The following is a 20,389-nucleotide window of genomic DNA, read 5'->3' as shown; positions in this document are numbered from 1 at the left end:
ATTAACTTCGCATCTTTTGGTTTCAATATTATGAATATGTGTATCACTACGATCGAGATCCAATGAACTTGTTTCATTGGGTGTATGACCATCGAAGGTTTTATTCATGTAAACAGAACAACAATTATTCTCTGACTTTAATGAATAACCAAATTGCAATAAACATGATCAAATCATATTCATGCTCAACGCAAAAACCAAATAACACTTATTTAGGTTCAACACTAATCCCGAAAGTATAGGGGAGTGTGCGATGATGATCATATCAATCTTGGAACCACTTCCAACACACATCGTCACTTCTCCCTTAACTAGTCTCTGTTTATTCTGCAACTCCCGTTTCGAGTTACTAATCTTAGCAACTGAACTAGTATCAAATACTGAGGGGTTGCTATAAACACTAGTAAAGTACACATCAATAACATGTATATCAAATATACTTATGTTCACTTTGCCATCCTTCTTATCTGCCAATCACTTGGGGTAGTTCCGCTTCCAGTGACCAGTCCCTTTGCAGTAGAAACACTTAGTCTCAGGCTTAGGACCAGACTTGGGCTTCTTCACTTGAGCAGCAACTTGCTTGCCGTTCTTCTTGAAGTTCCCCTTCTTCCCTTTGCCCTTTTATTGAAACTAGTGGTCTTGTCTACCATCAAAACTTGATGCTCTTTCTTGATTTCTACCTTCGTCGATTTCAACATCACGAAGAGCTTGGGAATCACTTTAGTCATCCCTTGCATATTATAGTTCATCACGAAGTTCTACTAACTTGGTGATGGTGACTAGAGAATTCTGTCAATCACTATTTTATCTGGAAGATTAACTCCCACTTGATTCAAGCGATTGTAGTACCCAGACAATCTGAGCACATGCTCACTAGTTGAGCGATTCTCCTCCATCTTTTAGCTAGAGAACTTGTTGGAGACTTCATATCTCTCAACTCGGGTATTTGCTTGAAATATTAACTTCAATTCCTGGAACATCTCATATGGTCCATGACGTTCAAAACGTCTTTGAAGTCCCGATTATAAGCCGTTAAGCACGGTGCACTAAACTATCAAGTAGTCATCATATTGAGCTAGCCAAACGTTCATAACGTCTGCATCTGCTCCTGCAATAGGTCTGTCACCTAGCGGTGCATCAAGGACATAATTCTTCTGTGCAGCAATGAGGATAAACCTCAGATCACGGATCCAATCCGCATCATTGCTACTAACATCTTTCAACACAATTTTTCTCTAGGAACATATCAAAATAAACATATGAAAGCAACAACGCAAGCTATTGATCTACAACATAATTTGCAAAATACTACCAGGACTAAGTTCATGATAAATTTAAGTTCAATTAATCATATTACTTAAGAACTCCCACTTAGATAGACATCCCTCTAATCTTCTAAGTGATTACATGATCCATATCAACTAAACCATAACCGATCATCACGTGAGATGGAGTAGTTTTCAATGGTGAACATCGCTATGTTGATCATATCTACTATATGATTCACGCTCGACCTTTCGGTCTCCGTGTTCCGAGTATTCCGCGTGTGCAAAACTGGCTTGCACCCGTTGTAGATGGACGTAGAGCTTATCACACCCGATCATCACGTGGTGTCTGGGCACGACGAACTTTGGCAATGGTGCATACTCAGGGAGAACACTTCTTGATAATTAGTGAGAGATCATCTTAAAATTCTACCGTCAAACTAAGCAAAATAAGATGTATAAAAGATAAACATCATATGCAATCAAAATATATGACATGATATGGCCATCATCATTTTGCGCCTTTGATCTCCATCTCCAAAGTACTATCATGATCTCTATCATCACCGGCATGACACCATGATCTCCATCATCTTGATCTATATCAATGTGTCGTCACACGGTCGTCTCGCCAACTATTGCTCTTGCAACTATTGCTATCGCATAGCGATAAAGTAAAGCAATTATTTGGCGCTTGCATCTTATGCAATATAGAGACAACCATAAGGCTTTTGCCAGTTGCCGATAACTTTAACAAAACATGATCATCTCATACAACAACTTATATCTCATCACGTTTTGACCATATCACATCACAACATGCCCTGCAAAAACAAGTTAGACGTCCTCTACTTTGTTGTTGCAAGTTTTTACGTGGCTACTACGGGCTTAAGCAAGAACCAATCTCACCTACGCATCAAAACCACAACGATAGTTTGTCAAATAGACTCCATTTTAACCTTCGCAAGGACCGGGCGTAGCCACACTTGGTTCAACTAAAGTTGGAGAGACTGTCGCCCGCAAGCCACCTATGTGCAAAGCACGTCGGGAGAACCGGTCTCGCGTAAGCGTACGCGTAATGTTGGTCCGGGTCATCTCGTCCAACAATACCGCCGAACCAAAGTATGACATGCTGGTAGGCAGTATGACTTATACCGCCCACAACTCACTTGTGTTCTACTCGTGCATATAACATCAAACCATAAAACCTAGGCTCGGATGCCACTGTTGGGGAACGCAGTAATTTCAAAAAAATTCCTACGCACACGCAAGATCATGGTGATGCATAGCAACGAGAGGGGAGAGTGTTGTCTACGTACCTACGCAGACTGACTGCGGAAGCGTTGACGCAACGTAGAGGAAGTAGTCGTACGTCTTCCCGATCCAACCGATCCAAGCACCGTTACTCCGGCACCTCCGAGTTCTTAGCACACGTACAGCTCGATGACGATCCCTGGGCTCCGATCCAGCAAAGCGTCGGGGAGGAGTTCCGTCAGCATGACGGCATGGTGACGATCTTGATGTTCTACTGTCGCAGGGCTTCGCCTAAGCACCGCTACAATATGATCGAGGTGGAATATGGTGGCAGGGGGCACCGCACACGGCTAAGCAACGATCTCAAGGATCAACTTGTGTGTCTAGGGGTGTCCCCTGCCTCCGTATATAAAGGAGCCAAGGGGAGGGGGCTGGTCGGCCAAGGAGGGCGCGCCAAGGGAGTCCTACTCCCTCTGGGAGTAGGATTCCTCCCCCCAATCCTAGTTGGAGTAGGATTCGCTGAGGGGGAAAGAGAGAGAGGGGGGCCGGCCACCTCTCCTTGTCCTAATAGGACTAGGGGAGGGGGGAGGCGCGCGGCCCATCTAGGGCTGCCCCTTTATCCTTTCCACTAAAGCCCATTAAGGCCCATACAGCTCCCGAGGGGTTCCGGTAACCTCCCGGTACTCCGGTAAAACACCGATTTCACCCGGAACACTTCCGATATCCAAACATAGGCTTCCAATATATCAATCTTTATGTCTCGACCATTTCGAGACTCCTCGTCATGTCCGTGATCACATCCAGGACTCCGAACTAACTTCGGTACATCAAAATGCATAAACTCATAATAATTGTCATCGTAACGTTAAGCGTGCAAACCCTACGGTTCGAGAATAATGCAGACATGACTGAGACACATCTTCGGTCAATAACCAATAGCGGGACCTGGATGCCCATATTGGCTCCTACATATTCTACGAAGATCTTTATCGGTCAGACCGCATAACAACATACGTTGTTCCCTTTGTCATCGGTATGTTACTTGCCTGAGATTCGATCGTCGGTATCCAATACCTAGTTCAATCTCGTTACCGGCAAGTCTCTTTACTCGTTCTGTAATACATCATCCCGCAACTAACTCATTAGTTGCAATGCTTGCAAGGCTTAAGTGATGTGCATTACCGAGAGGGCCCAGAGATACCTCTCCGACAATCGGAGTGACAAATCCTAATCTCGAAATATGCCAACCCAACATGTACCTTTGGAGACACCTGTAGAGCTCCTTTATAATCACCCAGTTATGTTGTGACGTTTGGTAGCACACAAAGTGTTCCTCTGGCAAACGGGAGTTGCATAATCTCATAGTCATAGGAACATGTATAAGTCATGAAGAAAGCAATAGCAACATACTAAATGATCGGGTGCTAAGCTAAATGGAATGGGTCATGTCAATCAGATCATTCACTTAATGATGTGATCCCGTTAATCAAATAACAACTCATTGTTCATGGTTAGGAGACATAACCATCTTTGATTAACGAGCTAGTCAAGTAGAGGCATACTAGTGACACCCTGTTTGTCTATGTATTCACACATGTATTATGTTTCCGGTTAATACAATTCTAGCATGAATAATAGACATTTATCATGATATAAGGAAATAAATAATAACTTTATTATTGCCTCTAGGGCATATTTCCTTCATCTACATCACCATAGCCCCTCCGATGAAGTGTGAGTAGTTTACCTCAGACCTTCGGGTCCATAGTTAGTAGCTAGATGGCTTCTTCTCCCTCTTTGAATCTCAATGCAAAGTTCTCCCCCTCTCTCGTGGAGATCTATTCGATGTAATCTTCTTTTTGCGGTGTGTTTGTTGAGACCGATGAATTGTGGGTTTATGATCAAGTCTATCTATGAATAATATTTGAATCTTCTCTGAATTCTTTTATGCATGATTGGTTATCTTTGCAAGTCTCTTCGAATTATCCGTTTGGTGTGGCCAACTAGATTGGTAGTTCTTGCCATGGGAGAAGTGCTTAGCTTTGGGTTCGATCTTGCGGTGTCCTTTCCCAGTGACAGAAGGGGCAGCAAGGCACGTATTGCATCGTTCCATCGAGGATAACAAGATGGGGTTTATTTCATATTGCATGAATTTATCTCTCTACATCATGTCATCTTGCTTAAGGCGTTACTCTGTTTTTAACTTAATACTCTAGATGCATGCTGGATAGCGGTCGATGAGTGGAGTAATAGTAGTAGATACAGAATCGCTTCGGTCTACTTGTCACGGACGTGATGCCTATATACATGATCATGCCTAGATATTCTCATAATTATGCTCAATTCTATCAATTGCTCAACAATAATTTGTTCACCCACCGTAGACTACTTATGCTCTTGAGAGAAGCTACTAGTGAAACCTATGGCCCCGGGTCTATTCTCATCATATCAATCTCCATCACTTCTATATTGTTTTGCTATTTACTTTGCTTTTACTTTTTACTTTGCATCTTTATACCAAAAATACCAAAAGTATTCTATCTATCAGATCTCACTCTCGTAAGTGACCGTGAAGGGCTTGACAACCCCTAATCGCGTTGGTTGCGAGTAGCTATCGTTTTGTGCAGGTACAAGGGACTTGAGCGTGGCCTCCTACTAGATTGATACCTTGGTTCTCAAAAACTGAGGGAAATACTTACGCTACTCTGCTGCATCATCCCTTCCTCTTTGGGGAAAACCAACGCAAGCTCAAGACGTAGCAGTGACTAAAGACGGGTCGGCTTGTGGAGCACCCGCGAGTGATTCACGGATTGGGGGCTGAAAGGACATTTGTCCCAACGGCCCTCTGTGTGGATCTTTGTGGCGAAGCGACAGGGCAGGTTGAGACCACCTAGGAGAGTGGTGGGCCTGGCCCTGGTCGGCGTTCGCGGTTATTTCAAGATAACACGTTTAACGAGATCTTGGTATTTGATCTGAGTCTAGCCACTGGCCTATACGCAGTAACCATCTACGCGGGCAAAGTTATGGGCACTCGACGTCGTGGTATCAGCCGAAGCCTTCGTGACGTCAGCAATTGAGTGGCGCGCGCCGGATTGGACCGTAAGCTTGCTCTTGTATTAAGGGGGCTAGTTCTGCTTCCGGCCGCCCTCGCAACGTGCATGTGTGCAATGGGCGATGGGCCCAGACCCCTGTGCTATAGGATTTAGACCGGCGTGCTGACCTCTTTGTTGTGCCTAGGTAGGGCTGCGACGTGTTGATCTTCCGAGGCCAGGCATGACCCAGAAAAGTGTATCCGGACAAAGGGGATCGAGCGTGTTGGGAAATGTGGTGCACCCCTGCAGGGAAGTTGATCTATTCGAATAGCCATGTCCCTCGGTAAAAGGACGACCTGGAGTTGTACCTTGACCTTATGACAACTAGAACTGGATACTTAATAAAACACACCCTTCCAAGTGCCAGATACAACCCGGTGGTCGATCTCTAACAGGGCGACGAGGAGAGGACCGTCGGGTAGGATTATGCTATGTGATGCTACTTGGAGGAGTTCAGTCTACTCTCTTCCACATGCTGCAAGACGGAGGCTGCCAGAAGCGTAGTCTTCGACAGGATTAGTTATCCCCCTCTTATTCTGGCATTCTGTAGTTCAGTCCACTGATATGGCCCTTTTACACATATAACCATGCATATGTAGTGTAGCTCCTTGCTTGCGAGTACTTTGGATGAGTACTCACGGTTGCTTTTCTTCCTCTTTCCCCCCTTTCCCTTCTACCTAGTTGTCGCAACCAGATGCTAGAGCCCAGGAGCCAGACGCCACTGTCGACGACGACTCCTACTACACTGGAGGTGCCTACTACTACGTGCAGTCTGCTGACGGCGACCAGGAGTAGTTTAGGAGGATCCCAGGCAGGAGGCCTGCGCCTCTTTCGATTTGTATCCCAGTTTGTGCTAGCCTTCTTTAAGGCAAACTTGTTTAACTTATGTCTGTACTCAGATATTGTTGCTTCCGCTGACTCGTCTATGATCGAGCTCTTGTATTCGAGCCCTCGAGGCCCCTGGCTTGTAATATGATGCTTGTATGACTTATTTTATTTGTAGAGTTGTGTTGTGATATCTTCTCGTGAGTCCCTGATCTTGATCGTACACGTTTGCGTGTATGATTAGTGTATGATTAAATCAGGGGCGTCACAGTGCTAAGTGCAAGTGCTAGCTCTTAATCACACCCCATGCGGGCAACCAAACACCGTGTTCATGTGCCACTTGGGCTAATGCAGGCAACCAAACAAAGTGCACTTGCGTATTACCTAATGCAGCGACCCTCGATGCAGGCAACCAAACAACTTGCAGATGATTCATTTGGGTTTTTTTTGCTCAACCAGGCTGGGTTGAGAAGTGTATGCAATGTGACTACTGTTCAAAACTTGAAGCAAACACACCCTTATTGATCCTGCTAGACCCACCGTATCGTTGGCCTTCTCCTCTGTCTCCGAAAACACCCCGTCGTCCAGCTCGGCCTGGCCCCTAATCCACGCCCACCTGCTCTACAACACATGGAAGAGACACGCCCATGGTTGTCAATCCATAGCATGGAAACCTCCGGAAGGTAGAGTGGGGCACCGTCTGCATGAAAATGAACAGCAACATCTTTAGGCCATTAAACTGCAAATCCAGATTGACACTAAGCGATTCAATCACGTCCACGTATTATCCCAACACCAGCATATATATGTTGCGCATTTTCCTTAAGGCAAAAAATGATTTCTTCAAGGGTAAGCAATTGATGAAAGCATCTCTCTCTCTAATTTATCAAATTTGTCGCTCATCATTGAAGTATCTACGAATGTTTCGGGAGAAAATCATCATTCCTTGAGATCATATATTCTATGTACTAAAATGTAAAAGATCAATCTTCTATCAGAATTACATGTCATTACATTGTCCTAGTTTACGTCATTGCTGGACGAACAAATGAACCAGCCCCTTTCTATATGCTATAGTGATGTGATCATCATGGATTACAAGAAAGTAGGCTAGTTCAATCTCGAAATGACATCTCCCACAGTATTCAGAGTAAAATCTATACCATTAAGCATGTGAGTCAAATAGATTTGCATAAAAAATTGGAGGTTCGCATATATTGAAGCATGAGCTGCACCCCGATGACGCTACAGAAATAGAAAGTATATAGTTTCAACTTTCAACAACTCTGAAGGCTTAAGCTCAGGAATTTCCTTTTGTCAAACACACACCTAAATGTGTGTTTCTTGTCTTTTTCTCATGAATTTACAAGTACTGTAAAAAATACTAAAACTGAATTTATCCTCATCAAACTAAAGAACATTCTTACTCAATACTGTACGAACAATGGTCTTGAAGCTCATGCATGTTCCCTATTTTCAGTTATAAACTTATAATTATAAATAATTCTGACATCGCTTTAAATAGTACCCACAGTCTTGACAAAATACTACTACAAATAATTGATATTGATGTCACTATCAGTTGGTGGAAAAAAATTAACTCGAGTATATCCACAAAGCAGATCAATAGGTGGTAGAAAACAAATGACGACAAGAACGATTATTCCAGCACTAATATATGTAATACTTCTGGGCAGTTCAGATTAATGGAAGATATCAGTAACTCAATCCAGAGTTGGTAATTAAGAAAGCAATTAATCTCTTACTGAATATAGAAAATTCTGAGGGCAAACCAAAGTACAAACCTATCTCTGACAACCCATACCCCAAAGAAACAGAACAAGCCCCGGTGCCAAGCGTAATCAAAGTTCATGTTACAGGATGACGAAGCTCACATTTCCTTTTGGAACCTGATTTTGCATTTTCAGAATCTTTGGATGGTTGCGGCTTTAATGAGAACATAGTTAGATGCCTATGTTCACCCACTTGTTTAATAGTACTGAAGTCATGAAAAATATTATGCTGAGCTAGCTATGAATTTCAGCATAGGGTCAAGGTACAGTAATAAACTGCATCCTTATTAAAAACAGGCACATTTTTATTCCTTCTTTCACGCTCGTATGTACTTGCAGCTCGATCAACTGGCCTCTCATGTCTCCTTATTTCTTATTTATAAACGAGTATCATCATATCTAAGGGTAGTATTATTGATTTTCTGTAGAGGAGGCAGAGTTGCACCTACTCACAGCAGGACCAACATGATATGACGTAGAGGCTGGAATCATAGTATTTCTAGAGTACTTGGTCCCTAATTAATTTAACTGGATAGTTTATGTCACCTGTGTGGCATGCATAACCCATCTTAGAAATATTTGCACTAAAGTTTTAATTATGTGTGCTTAGATTTCCTGCTCTTTTGTTTTCTGTGTATAGGTGACACATGCTGACTTGAAAACGCTAACGAGAAGGTCATGCTCAAGAAAGATGGCATACTACAGGGGCCTTTAATGTGAGACTGTTTAGACCTCACACTCGTGACCGCAGTTTAGTGTAATGTTGGAGGTCTGGTTTGTGTTTAGTTGTATTGTCGAAGTAGATTTTTGCTATGTGGCTTAGATATCAGTTCACTGTTTTATTTTATTCAGGAAAGTAGTTGAATCTTTTTTGTGGTTTCACCATCCTGGAACCTTGGATAGTGGTAAGTTTATAGAAGCCCAACATGCATAACCAAGCTTAGATTAGGAACCCAGCTAGCCACTCTGCTGTGTGTAGACAAGATTAGAGTGCACCCCTCTCTTTAACATGCTCAAGGTAAAGAATGAATAATCGTCAGTAACCGACATGGTTGTTTCCTGCAAGCAAGTGAGGTATCAAAGGATTTTCGCAAAAAAAGTGAGGTATCAAAGGAGCTTGAGTTTTTACTATTCCCTTCGTTCCATAATGTAATGCATATAGATGTTCTGAAAAGTCAAACCTCACAAACTTTGACCAAGTTTGTAGAGAAAAACAATTACATCTAGAATGTCAAACATATATCATTAGGTTCATCATAAGATTTAGTTTCATATATGTTATATATTTGGTATGTACATATAAATAATTTTCTCTATAAACTTGGTCAAAAACTTTGACTTTCCAAAAAATCGATACACACTACATTATGGAATAGTAGGGAGTATTATATAATATTCATAATAAAATAACCAAAAAGGTATTTCACCATAGTTAGTCTTCCATATAGTAGGAAATATTGTAAGAAATTACTGAAGGAAGAACATTTAATTGAACAAATTAAAAAATTGGTTCAAGGTATCTTGTCTGGACATTAATTGAATCAATAGAAAAATGTTAGTTCATCCATCAAGTTTAGATGCGCTTTAGGACTTAGTTCATGAATTTTGCTAATACTACCAAAACCCTCAAATTTGTTTCAATCAGCCACATTGTAAGCTTCAAGACAAGGGCTTGATGAAGTATGTATCATAAACTCTGCTCTATTGCAAACGATATGTAATTTTTGATGTCGTTAATAATGGCCTATTTGCCCAATGATTGGTGTTTTGCAAAGCATCATATTTTGTATGTGCTATACTTACAAAGTAAATGACAGATGAATGGAAATCAATATGTACCCGTATTATTTTTTCATAATGAAACATAGACAACATTCTATGTTCAAGGCCCTATTTATTCACTTTCAGGTGTATGATATTGTGAGCTACGGACATGGATTTTCTCACATTGATATCAACATGCTAACACAACTACACAACTACACCTCATTCTATGATTGGCTCAGCAAGAAGTGGCGGATGGAAGGAGGGTCGCCACCAAGAACAGTGAGGTCGCGCCAACACCATTGCATTGTCTGAATACGTGTAGCAAGATGGAAAGCAGTGAGCAGCCACGCATTGTCCATGGAGGCGGTCGGCACAAGGCTAAGCCTGTTGTTCCTCCTCGCCAAGACATGTGTTTAGCTCAACAAGGTGGCCGAGGTGCGCACACACACAGAGGCGTGCGAGCAAGACGTCATGTGAAGTGGAGGACCCTACGAGCTACTCCCTCCGTCTCATAATGTAAGAACGTTTTTGCCACTACACTAGTGACAAAAACGTTCTTATATTATGGGACGGGGGAGTACATGGCAGCGGATGTGGAGTAGGCGCGCAGTTTTAATGATTCGAGTCACTACTATTGGATTGCTCTGCTTTCCCTGTGATCATAATTCATAGTTCAGTTTGTTTTTAGCACTAGTTGGCATGTATATATACTGCCTATTATGCAAAAAATCAAATGAAAAGGGCGACCCCTACTTGGCACCGCACAAGAACACCTTCAAGAGGCGCACCAGGGGTGCACCCCAACCACTAGGTAGTCAACACGCATGCGCCAAATGTGGTTCTTCTTGGGATATAGAGCGAGGCCAGGGATCGAGAGAACAATCAAGAGAGAAGAAGATTGATAGTGCGAAAAAACCAGTGACAGAGGTATGAGGTGGCTAGCATGGGGCAGGAGCCTCCCAACATGATGAGTTTGCTTGTATATACACAAAAGTACTAGCAGTTTTTTCCTACGATGCCCCCCCTCAATACTAGGACTTGAGAAATCCCGCCTCAGCCAGCGAAAACAATAGTAGAGGAAGAGAAGCCAACTATGAGAGGAGGGATCGAAACAGAGGAGGGAGAGTAGTGTTGGAGCTGAGAGACAGACAAAGGATCAAATTGCAAGAGGGAGGGGATCAATGGGGAGGGAAGAGCCGGCACCATGCCGTCGGTCGTCGGACTTTCGCCGGAAGTCGCCTCGAACACAGTCAATTTGGACATGTATCCTCGCTATTCTAACCATGTAATTAGTTGGACCTTAAGTTTTTTTTATTTGAAACAAGCTCAACCTTAAGTTGATGCCAACGAAATGATAACATTGCGGATGTCCCTTTGCATCAACATATTTTTTTAGGGGACATATTTTTTTTCTAAGATAGACACGACACTCAACCTAACATGACCGAATCCCGCAAAAAAAAACCCAACATGACCGAATGGGCCGGTCTTCTCATGTGCGCCGGCCGGATAACCCGTGTGCCCGGAACCGCCTCTGCCCCGAGCGCCCTAGCTAGAAATTCCCGGTCTGCCTCGAGCACCCAACGGTAATATCTCCGCGCCGCGCCGCGTTGCCGACCGACCGACACTGACCCCTCCTGCCCTGCCCACCCGGTCCGGCCGGATCCAGCCCCAACACGCTCCACTTTCCTTCGATTTCCGCCGCCCGCCGAAGCCGTCTCCGGCAAGGACCCGGCCGGCGACACGGCCTCTTCCCGGCGGCCCACCCGCGGCCAGGCGCGCCCTTTCCTCCCTCCCCGCGCTCTGGCCGTGGCCGGTCTGCTCCTCCTCTCTTCGTCCGGGGCCCCGGGTCATGGCCGTCTCTCGCCTCGCCTCCTCGCGTCCGGTTTGGATTCGCTCCTCCTCGATTCGTCGCCCGTTCAGGTTTAGAACCGCGCCTGATTTGGTTTTCGCTCCTGCTCGATTCGCCCGTTTGGAATTGCGCCTGGTTTGATCTTGCTCGTCCTCGCAGTCGTCTGTTTGGGGTCGCGTCTGGTTCGATTTTGCTCGTCCTCGCCACCGTCGTCCGTGTAGGGTCGCGCCTGGTTCGATTTCGCTTGTCCTCGCCGCCGTCGTCCGTGTAGGGTCGCTTCCAGTTTGATTTCGCTCGTCCTTGTCGTCGTCCGTGTAGGGTCGCGCCTAGCTCGATTTCGCTCGTCCTCGCCATTGTCCCGGTGCGCTCGCATGTTCTTGGTCCGTCTCACCTCGTCGGGGTCTCCTCCGTCTCGTTTGCGTACTAGCAATTCTGTCCGCGCGCGCTTCTGTTATCCGAACTAGCAGTCCTGGGTTTCGCGCTCGCGTCTGGTTTCGAAATTGGATTACGGCCGGAGACGGGGAGCAGTGTTCGTTTATTGTGCTAGTTCAGACCGGTTCCTCCGTTCCGTCACCTATGTTGCTCTTGGTGATTTTCAGAACTCAAACGTATGTTCTCCTGTGATACTCTGTCAATTCTTGGCCCTCTGTCAGTTCTTGTTGGCCCTCTGTCAATTCTTGAGTTCCAGGGTCTGTTAATTCTTTACTTCTTGTTGTACCAGCTAGGCGTGTGTGCTCTCATCCTAGATTCAGAGATAGGGTGATTCCTTACGCTTGATCTCATGGTGTTTCCTTACTGTTTATGTTCTTTCCAATTTGTTTCTTTTTATCATGCCTTGCTTGTGTGTTCCGAGCAAAAAAGTTTTACAAGAGTGCAAGCCATGTGGCCTGCTGCTTGACTAATTGAACACCTGCTGCTGTTACTGTTGGACATGGTTCCTTCTTTTCTTCCTGATGTTGCTATTTCCATTGAACTACTCATAGGAGTTCTAGATGAGCTGCTGCTAGTTAGTTCCCCTTAGACTACATTCTAGATTGCATAGCATAATTCCAGAATTTTGTCATTGCACACCTGGGCATATAATTCTGTTGTGAGCATAACTCCTGAATTCATTCATCCGTGAAAGCACGTTCATCACATGTTTTTTACCATGCTGCTAACTTCTGTCATGTCCCTTTCCTTTGGACAAGAATTTCAACGAACCTATAACGTGGACATGTGCTGCTTGTTTTCTTGTGATGGTGGTTATCCAATTGAGTACCCCAACTCTTATGCTCTGACATTTGTTAATCCCCACTTAGTGTGCATGAAAAATTATTGTTTGTCATGTTAAATTTTATGGCATCAATTCGGAATTGTGATTAATGACTCAGTATTTGTTTAGTGTAGACAGTTGACTTCTTTTTTCTTAAGCTTTTAGTGATATGCGTGTTTTGTTATGTCTTATGGGGATATCATGTTCTTTCTTTGTATTACTAATGTCCAGTCAATGGAAAATGCTTTTCTTGCTTTGCCTAGACTTTGTGACAATGAACTTATAGTGCGATCATTGATCATTGAGCTTCTGACACCCTATTCCATAAAATTCTGTTGTAATGTTTGCTGGATCATTGAGTAGTTAATATTGATTCTGAGTTTGTTGGATCATTAACTTCTGTGTGTGCTTTGGTTATCTAAGAGACACTCACTATCCTTTGTTTCATATTCGTGGCGGAATGATGAACGATTATGTTCCGTGTCCCTGTGTTTCGTGTTCGCCGGTCTGGTTTTGGATTTGGATTACGGAGACAGGGAGAGGCCAAAGCAAGGTCAGTTTATCGTGTTCGCTCAGATCGGTTCCTCGGTTCCGTCGTTGCATTGTTCGTCGGCGATTTCCAGACCTGAAACGCATGCACCCTTGTGATACTCTGGTTTGGCTCGCTGGTCGTCATGGTTGTTCGTTACGGTTGTTCTTATGTTCTTGAATCACCCATCTTATAAGCAGAGATGGGGTGATACATTATGGTTGTTCTGATGGTTGCTTATTTAGTGTTCTTTCCAATTGGGTTCTTCTTGCCATGCTTTGCTTATGTTCCCAATGTCTGTCTTTCCATATATGGGGATGCGTTAGGGTGCAAACCGTGTAGGCCATGGTGTGTTTTTACTAGTTATGGTGTGTTTTATACTATCTGATGTTGAAGGTGGAAATATTGATATCACTTCTCTGTTAGTATACTTGATATGGTGTGTTTTATTCAAGTAATTAACCACATCTCTTACAAATTTTCCTTGAGATACATGTTTATATGGCAGGAGTGATTGTCTTGACGAATAATCATTTATGCTAACAGACCAGTACTTGATCATAGGTAACAGACCAGTACTTGATCATAGGTAGTAGACCAATACTTCACATAGGTAACAGACCAGTACTTGTTTAGTGCAGACAACTGACTATTCTTTTTTCTGAACTTCTTGTCATATGTCTGTTATGTGAATATCATATTCTAATGCTTTTCTAAGTATTTAAGGTACAGACTTGTGGATCTGGACATTTCACATCTGCTCTTTATTGTGTTGCTAAGGACACTGAACGGTTTGTCTGGGCCACCGCACAGCCTGGCTAATCAGGTACACTTGATTTTATGTGTAGTTGATGTTCTCTGCCACATCATGCTTAACTTGTGTTTGCCAAATGGATCTCCTGGAACAAATTATTCGTAATAAATGAACAAATTGAAGAAGAAAAACATGCGTCCTGTTATTTTAAAATGGTGTATTTACCTTGCTGGCTATCTGCAGGTTGTAGTGATTAGGGAGAAGCTTGCAGAACTGTATGAATTTGAACAACAATGGTCAAGAGCATGGAAAATGCTTAGTGGCTTTGACTTGGACTCAGGAATAAGGTAGAAGCAAAGCTTTTGTCTCTCTTTACATGTCATTGGATATTCTAAGTCTGGGAAATTTGACCATCTTCTTAAAAACCAGAATGCTTGATGACAAACAAATTATCCAAGTGCGTCCAGATTGCACGACTCTATTTGGAGGTTAGTCCCATTTTAGCCTCTGTTGTCATTGCATTTTCAGCTGGACTAACGTAGTTCTTCATTTTGTAGGATGATGATGCAGTGAATGTTGAAGCTTTTATCAACAAAGCCTCATTTTTTGTCACAAACAGCAACCAGGAAGTTCTGAACTTTTAATACAAGGTTTGTTGGTTCAGAAACAGTTTAATAATCTATCTGTCTACAACTAAGGACAAAAATTTAGTTCCCTTCTTATATCTCTTGTAGGTATGCTATGCGAGAATTTTAGATCTAAAGCGTAAATTCTTGGAAGCTGCACTTCTATACTATGGTATCTCTCAAATTGAGCAACACCAAATTGGGGATGAGTAAGGCTTACTCCATTCAGTTGTAGATTTGTTTCTCTCTTCTGCAATTTACTCATTTTTAATGTTCTGTCTTGTATGGTTCTTTGTTGCCTTGCCGGTCTAGTGGTGCCTAATTTCTATTTTACACCCTTCAAATTACCCTAGTTGATACTCATGTTTAAGTACTGCAGTGGTTATTAGCAAGTCATGTTTGGAACTGATATGGCCTCCATATTTTATTCTCAAAGATCTTGATGGAACATAGTTTCTGTATTTTCTCAGATAGATTGACGAAAATGATCTTTAGCAAGCTCTTAGTGCTGCTGTAACATGCACAATATTGTAACTGATGAGAGGCAACCACCGTTGCCAACTTGAAATCAGTTTACTCATTCAAGTTCTGGAATTTCTTTATAGCTTTCTGGGTTTACTTCGATCTTGCATGTATTAGGTTTCTCTTTGTGCCCCTATCTATGTCAGTTTCTTGTGTGCAAGTGCTTCATTATGTGTGTGTGACTTGTTGGTGAATATGTGTGTGGCTTGATGGTGTGTGTGGCTTGACTCTCTCTGTGTGTGGTTTGATTGTGTGTGTGGCTTGACTCTCTCTGTGTGTGGCTTGACTCTCTCTGTGTGTGGCTTGACTGTGTGTGTGGCTTGGCTCTCTCTGTGTGTGGCTTGACTGTGTGTGGTTTGATTGTGAATATGTGTGTGGCTTGACTCTGTGTGTGAGTGTGTGTGGCTTGATGGTGAATATGTGTCTGGCTTGATTCTCTGTGTGTGTGTGTGACTGTGTGTGAAAATTGCATTTGTTTGATGGTGTGGCTTGTATGCTTTGCTGAATGTTTGGTTGTATAACTTGTGTTTTATATTTCATGATTGATTGCTTTGTTGTTTGTTGAATGTGAACAGACCTAGCACTATTCTTTTTTTCTGAACTTTTTTGTGATTATGTCTTATGTGGATATCATATTCTTTTTTATGTATTACTGTTGTCCAGTCAGTGGAATAATGCTTTTCTAAGTATTTAAGGTACAGACATTGGATCTGGACATTTCACATTGGCTCTTTATTGTGTTGCTAAGGACACTGATGGGTTGAGTTTGCATAAAATGCAGGTATTTACATTCTTTATATTTTGCGATGCTGATGTCAAAATGTTTATTTAGCCAAATTGTGCTATTTCTGGGTACTTCTGTTTTTAGATGTGTTGTATCCGTAAGTACCTATTGGCACCTGATATTTGTGCTCAAAATGCAGTATGGAGCAACAAATTGGTCTCATTGCAAGGTCACTACCTGGACGTATAGGCAAGCAATGTCAAGAGAGGTATTCTTTTGATTGTTTCATTTTCATGATTTGCTTAAATGCATTTTCCCCTTTATGCAAGACAAAAAGGGGAATGTTTGCTAATTCAGAAACACACTGGTTACATAAAGAGCTGATTGGTTATGAAGCTGATTTCGAATTCATACATAACATCTTAGGTGGCATAATCATCTGAATCCAGACATACAGAGAGATGCTTGGACTATGAGGAGGAACATGCACTGTATAATGCCCAGGGAATAAATGGGCAGAAATAGCAAAATTTCTTCCTAGAAGGTACTACCTTGGTCCTCTTTGTTACCAGATTCCTAACATGAATGATGTATCCCATGCCACTTCCTCACTCTTTCCTGAACATCATACCGTGCATCAGACATCTGAACATTGCAGGAATGGGGTACTTCCATTTGTGTAACTTCTATTTGTTATCAGTTCTTCTCACCTATAGCTAAAGTCAAAGACGACAAACCAGGTGAATTATTGGAGTTGCAAGATACACAGAATCAGTAAGTTCCTATCTTGATAACTTCGATATACACACAGGAATAGTTACCTATGATGTTATGATCATAAACTGATTCCAAGTATTTTTGACTCATATGATGCATATTACTCCCTCCGTTCCTAAATACTTGTCTTTCTAGGCATTTCAACAAGTGACTACATACGGAGCAAAATGAGTGAATCTACACTCTAAAATATGTCTACATACATCCGTATGTAGTAGTCATTTGAAATGTCTAGAAAGACAAGTATTTAGGAACGGAGGGAGTACATCACAGGTCATCTTAATCTTGTTTTGTAAATATGACTGCTGGTGCTGCTGGTAACGTAAGCTACTTTTCTTGCTTCAAGAATAATAGAAACATCATTTACATTGTGGAAACTCACAGTTTAAGTTGCTCATGTCATTTTTCAGGCTATCCATCGGCTTGTAGCTCATGAGAGGCAACCACAGTTGCGAACTTGAAACATATATCTTTTAGGTATGAATGGCTTACCTTAGCCAAAATTTCTATAAGAATGTTGGTCATGTTACATGCCTTGCTTTCTCTAGTAAGTAGAATAAGAACACATTTAACATTTCTTTTCTGTCCATAGGCCTACAAACTTGTGGGTAGTAATGAAGATAATCACTTAATCAACCTCTAACTAGCTTCCTGTTTTTAGGAACGAAGATCTGAATCACACCTCACCCCTCAAGAGAAATCGTTTAGTCATTCAGGTTCTGGAATTTCTTTATAGCTTTCTGAGTTTACTTCGGTCTTGCATCTATTTGCTTTCTGTTTGTGCCCCTATCTATGTATGTTTCTTATTGTTTATTGTGTGCAAGTGCTCCATTCTGTGTCTGTCTGACTGTTTGTGGCTTGACTCTCTTGTGTGTGTGGCTTGACTGTCTGTGTGTGGGACTGTGTGTTTGACTATGTGTGAATATTGCATTTGACTGTGATGTGTGACTATGTGTGTGACTCTGTGTTTGACTGTGTGTGTGACTGAATATTGTGCATTTGACTGTGAATAATGCATTTTGGCAATGAATGTGTGTGTGGGACTGTGTGTTTGACTGTGTGTGAATATTGCATTTGACTGTGATGTGTGACTATGTGTGTGACTCTGTGTTTGACTCTGTGTGTGACTGAATATTGTGCATTTGACTGTGATGTGTGTGACTGTGAATAATCCTGTTTGGCAATGACTGTGTGTGTGATTGTGTGTGGCTTGACTCTGTGTGTGTGTGTGTGGCTTGTATGCTTTGTTGAATGATTGGTTGGTGTGGCCTAACACTGCCTTTGCTGGTCCCAAGCCCGGATGCGAAAATGTGGAGGGAGCTGCAGTTACCTCCTTTGTATTGTTTGCCTTAGAAGTGTGAATATTACATTTTCACAATGACTGTGTGTGTGATTGTGTTGAATATGACTGTGATGTGTGTGACTATGAATAATGCATTTTGGCAATGACTGTGTGTGTGATTGTGTGTGGCTTGACTCTATGTGTGTGTGTGTATGTGTGGCTTGTATGCTTTGTTGAATGATTGGTTGGTGTGGCCTAACACTGCCTTTGCCGGTCCCAAGCCCGGATGCGAAAATGTGGAGGGAGCTGCAGTTCCTTTGTATGGTTTGCCTTAGAAGTGTGAATATTGCATTTTGACAATGACTGTGTGTGTGATTGTGTGTGACCTGACTTTTTGAGTGTGTGTGCCTTGTATGCTTTGCTGAATGATTGGTTGGTGTGACCTAGTACCGCCTTTGCCGGTCCCAAGCCCGGATGCGAAAATGTGGTGTGCCTTGTATTGTTTGCCTTAGAAGTCTGGATAGAAATTACTCTGTCCTAATTGAATATTAAATCTTCACATAATGTCGTACATGTGATTTAACATCTGAAATGCATCCTTCCTTGCTATGAAAAATCTGGCAAGTGTAATTGTAGTTAGAATTCGTCCCATCTCCTGAATTAATCTTGATGGTTTCTTAAATTTTGTGTCAGTCTGATCATGCACGAATCTCAGTGTCGCAGATGTCCCTTATTTGTCTGTCACTCGTGAGTGCGTGTCGTGTTTATTTGTCGTTGGACTTTTTATTCAGGTTGTGGGCCGCCCACTCCTTGTTTGGACTCCGACCCATGTGGGGGTGTCCTTTTCAGTTGTATGTCATTTCTAGAGGGGATGAGTTGTTGAGTGTGTGTGTGTGTGAGAGGGGGGGAGCTGACTTCAACGCACGGCCAATAAGGCACATTTTCGAGGAAGAGCAGGCACCTCATTCCCGTCCAAAAACCGATTCTCCTCAGTGTTCGAGTGCAGTTGTGTGGGGTAATGGGGGAGAAATTGGTAGCCATCCATCCCAACCTAGTGACCATGGCGAGGGGGGTGAATATAATCCGTTTGTCTTTGTGTGTTTGCTTTTTTTGGCAGTTATTTGTTCACACCCCCCACTATAGAATAACATATGAATTATTTATTTTGAATTTCACATGAGATAACTTTGGTTAATGATGTAAAAATGAGTTATTGCTCACCCTGTTCAGCTGAGGGGGGCCGTGCCGGCATGTGTTTTTATTGGGTCAAAAGTGCGGTGTTTTTTCTGGCATTTCTGTTAGTTTAGTGTCATTTTTGTGCCGTGTACATGCTCCTCATTAGCCTGAGGGATAATGGACCATGTATGTAGATTTTTGGGACTCGGTTCGTTGAATATACTAGCAAAAGGGTCCATGCGTTACAATCGGAAAAGAAAAATCTCCAATGGCCATGACCACATTTTGCTGCATCACTGAGATACACTGTCACTCTCAATTTCACGAAATCATGAACATTTTTTAAACTCTTGAACATATTTCAAATTGTGAACATTTTACAAATTTTAGAACATGTTCTCAAATCAAGAACATTTTTTGAATTCATGAACATTTATTCTATTTGCAAATATTTTTATAAAATTGTCAACATTTTTTAAACAATTATCTTGAATCGGCGAACATTTCTAGAATTGATGAACATTTTTTTGGAAATTGGTGGAACAATTTTTGAAATTCATGAACATTTTTTGATTTAACTTAAATTTTTTTAGTCATCCAAGATTTTATGAATGAATAGACTATTATGTAAGTCACGAACAGTTTTTGAATTTTTAGGATATTTTTCATTCGTGAACATTTTTTGAATTGGTGAAATTTTGTTCAATTTTGTTAACATTTTTAATACACTAACTTTTTGAAAATCGTGATTTTTTTATTTCCCAGGCATATATCTTAAAAAATTGGAACATTTTTTGAATGAGCAAACATGTTTTTACAAAATCACGAACATTTTTTGAATCCACAAGCATTTTGTGATTTATTAAAAAGATTAAAAAAATAAAAGTCCCAAATTA

At 42.0% G+C, this 20,389-nt stretch overlaps 1 long non-coding RNA gene across 5 annotated transcripts; it reads left to right on the top strand.

Annotated features, from left to right (window-relative positions):
• The first annotated feature begins 11,587 nt into the window (after positions 1-11,587).
• LOC125551922 (uncharacterized) lies at positions 11,588-18,589 on the top strand. 5 transcript variants are annotated; one of them, XR_007303315.2, is made up of 12 exons: positions 11,596-14,458; positions 14,630-14,733; positions 14,816-14,874; positions 14,944-15,036; positions 15,121-15,221; positions 16,230-16,315; positions 16,458-16,526; positions 16,685-16,802; positions 16,900-17,032; positions 17,171-17,357; positions 17,446-17,512; positions 17,697-18,589. It is a non-coding gene; the product is annotated as an uncharacterized LOC125551922 (long non-coding RNA). The 5 variants fall into 5 exon arrangements; XR_015599313.1 differs by having other exon boundaries at positions 11,588-14,458; positions 15,121-16,315; positions 17,112-17,357; XR_007303317.2 differs by having other exon boundaries at positions 11,589-14,458; positions 15,121-16,315; positions 17,171-17,352.
• Positions 18,590-20,389: the final 1,800 nt, after the last annotated feature.

The sequence above is a fragment of the Triticum urartu genome, chromosome 1A (assembly GCF_056163025.1).
Source record: "Triticum urartu cultivar PI428250 chromosome 1A, HENAU_Tu73, whole genome shotgun sequence".
Taxonomy (NCBI): Eukaryota; Viridiplantae; Streptophyta; class Magnoliopsida; order Poales; family Poaceae; genus Triticum; species Triticum urartu.
This window is presented reverse-complemented; position numbering and strand designations above follow the sequence as displayed.